The following is a 3,615-nucleotide window of genomic DNA, read 5'->3' on the forward strand; positions in this document are numbered from 1 at the left end:
ATTTGGCCTTTCAACGAACTTCTTAAAAGCCCATTGAATTTTTAATGAAGAAGTTCCCCGCTTGTAGGTCCGAAATGATTAATCAATTTTGCAATTGGCAATTTGATAGAAATCCCCATAAAACATTGCACATAGCTTTCTGAAATAAACAGGCCACATTGAACGCATTCACGATATCCAACAGCTCTCTTTGCAAAGACCTATCTAGTGTTTCTTGGCCGTGAAAATCTATAATTATAACTTCGTCACCTAAACATCTACTAATAGAAGAGCATATTTTGGGGAAACAAATTCAATAAGATATAAAACGTCCACGATCAATATGTGTAGTTTGTTAAAGATATCACGGCAGTAAAAACATAGCACTTTAAAGAGACCACAATCTGGTACATTTGGTCAATTGTTGCGTCCGTGGCGGACAATACATTTTTAAAAGAAAGCGTACAAAAAAGCAAACACAAAGTTCTTCGTAAGCTTGTTTTAATCTTAAAAACACATAATCGACAGTCATTCCAGTCAAATACAATACTAACATCAGCACTCTAGAGATCAAAATTGCGGATATAAATATTTAATTCAGGGATATCCAGTGTATCAAGTTCGAATTCCGGAAAAAATAGCCGGTAGTCTGGGGCATTAGGTCCCTTACAGGGATAAAAGGTAAATCCCCGCCCGAGCCGTAGCAATTGATTATTGTAGTCTTTCTAGTTGCAATTTCTGGTGAGTACAATGCGGAATATTACGGATATTTGCAACATGTCGAAGATTTTCGGAAAGTAGCGAAGAGGTTTTTCGTCAGTTAATATTCATGTCCGTGCCGGCCGCTAACTTATCAGAATCAATAAAAAGAACCAGGAAAAATCGGTACCGATCGCAAATTTCCGGAATTCCGATAAAGCTTCAACATAATTTGTTCTCAAATGATCGCGTACTCGAACGAATCTGTCCCTACGCCCCAACTCCCTTTAAATCTCATCGGACGTACATTGATCTCAAAATCTATTCCTTGACGACTCAAATCATATTTCCTGAATAGTTTGGCCTATTGACGTCCCTGTAATTATAACAATGGTCTTTTGGATAAACACCGCTAAGTTGTTGCAATATAATAACCCGTTTAAAAATAGTTACCGGTTTTCATTTAAATAAAATGATTAAGTCATATTCGAGATTTCAGCGATTGCCAATATTTTGCTTTTGTTTCTCATAAGCATATGGTGCTTGGTATCTGCTATTGACTCCTATGTAGATTGCAAATATTACATAACCCTTACAGCGGCCGAGCGCAGATATCTGCATTTGGCCGCTAAAAAGAAAAATCTTTGCGCATTAATTTAATTCAAATCTCATTATCATAATCAAAAATCATCATCATCGTCGTCGTCGTCACTACTGACCACCACCCACCATCATCATCATCATCATCTTCATCATCATCTTCTTCTTCTTCCTCTCCTCCGCCTCAACATCATTAACAACAACAGCAACACCAACTTAACATCATCATCAACAACAATAAACATCGATAGCATACAATGTGCTGTCATCAACCATACATAATTATATGCGTTAAAACACCATAATAGAAAACAGCATGAATGAAGCTGTCTATTACTCTTTATATTCCTATACAATATTTTTTTTCGTTATTGAAGGACTAGTTGAAATCTTCTATAAAAGCCCCCATCCCACCCCCCCCCCCCAAAAACAAATAAAAATAAATAAATAATAATAATAATAACCCTAGCAAACAACAATAAACATAGGTTAGTTAGTATACACTGTGCTTTAGCAACCATGCATAATGAATGTTTATGACTTCGGACCGTTGTGATCAAATTTAAAAAAGCAAGATGGTATGTATGCGGCACACAACACATAGATAATTATAGTTTTATACCTTAAACGTAGTTCATCAAAATAAAGATAAGTTATTATCTATGTAATACTTAAATTAGGTTTATAATGTATGCATATTTGTCTAAAACTTGTGAAATGTGATTCGTAAGCCGACGACAACATTATCATTCGGACCCTTCTCCCCACCTAACAATCGAGATTAAACACCTGTGGAGATCCCGATCTTATCAATGAATAAACCGGTTCAATGATGTCAAGTCAAATAAAACATACTATTACTATCCAAATAAATATCTATCAAAAATGTAAATTGATATACCTACTTAACTAAAACTAAACTTAAACGATTAGCAGAAAAATATATAAAGAAGAAGCAGGCAAAGTAGACAAATTAATTGTAACATATGTTTTCTCAGTCTCCCACTGTTGAACAATATAAATAGTATTATCGCCACCCCAAAGGGGATCTTTATCACACGTTGGCTCAACTAATATATAATTGTGACAGGACAACTGTCAACAAATACCTTGTTAATGTTTTATACATAACTCCAATCAAAGGTCAACCTTCCAAGGAAACTGCGGCATGTTAAAACTGTTGATTATGACACAAATGTTGTTTAGTACAAATCAGTACAATAGCGTCTGTTATGTGGCCCTATACTATCCAGTTAAATAAAACTTTAATCGCAGAAAAGTTTAGATTCTTTACACCTTTAAAGGGGCCTTTTCACAGATTTTTGGCATTTTTTTAAACTTATTCATTAAATGCTTTATATTGATAAATGTAAACATTGGATCATAAAAGCTCCAGTAAAAAATCAAGAAAAAAAAAAAAAAAAGGAAATGTACATTGCCCGGAGCAGGGTTCGAACCAGTGACCCCTGGAGTCCTGGCAGAGTCCTGTAGTATAAACGCTTATGCCTACTGAGCTATTCCGCCGAGTACACATTCTCGACGTATTTATACCTTATATAAGCATTCTTCGTAGTTTCACAAAATTTAACGACAAAACAGAACTCTCCCAAATTATTCAATCGTTTCGCGTTGCAACGCTTATAATTGTTAGGTTTTAAAATCGTCAAAAGATGCATATAATGGCTATATTAGAGCATGGTAAATGTCCAGTATTACTGTATCCTCACAAATATCATAACTAAAACGAAAACTTACGAATCTGAAACAACTTTTTTCAATTTTGTCAATTTACCAAAGCGTGAAAAGATCCCTTTAAGAAAATATATATAACAGTTCTTTCCTGTTTTAACAAAATGATACATTTAAAATAATATATGAAGCATCGCTAGCAATATTAGAAAGCGAAGTAGAAGAGAATTATTATCAATAGTAGCAGTAGCAGCAGCAGCAAGCAGTAGCAGCAGCAGCAGTAGCAGTAGCAGAATCAGTAGCAGTAGCAGTAGCAGTAGCAGTAGCACTAGCAGTAGAAGTAAGCAGTATCAGTAGCCGTATCAGTAGCAGTAAACAGTAGCAGCAGCAACAGCAGCAGGAGCAGCAGCAGCAGCAGTAGCAGTAGCACTATCAGAAGCAACAGCAGCAGCGGCAGTGGCAGCGGCAAGTGGCAGTGGCAGTAGCAGTGGCAGTAGCAGTAGCACTATCAGTAGCAGCAGCAGCAGCAGCACCTGGCAGCGGCAGTGGCAGCGGCAGTGGCAGTGGCCGCGGCAGTGGCAGCGGCAGTGGCAGCGGAAGTGGCAGTGGCAGCGGCAGCGGCAGCAGTAGCAGTAGCAGTAGCAGTAA

The sequence above is a fragment of the Dreissena polymorpha genome, chromosome 2 (assembly GCF_020536995.1).
Source record: "Dreissena polymorpha isolate Duluth1 chromosome 2, UMN_Dpol_1.0, whole genome shotgun sequence".
NCBI lineage: Eukaryota > Metazoa > Mollusca > Bivalvia > Myida > Dreissenidae > Dreissena > Dreissena polymorpha.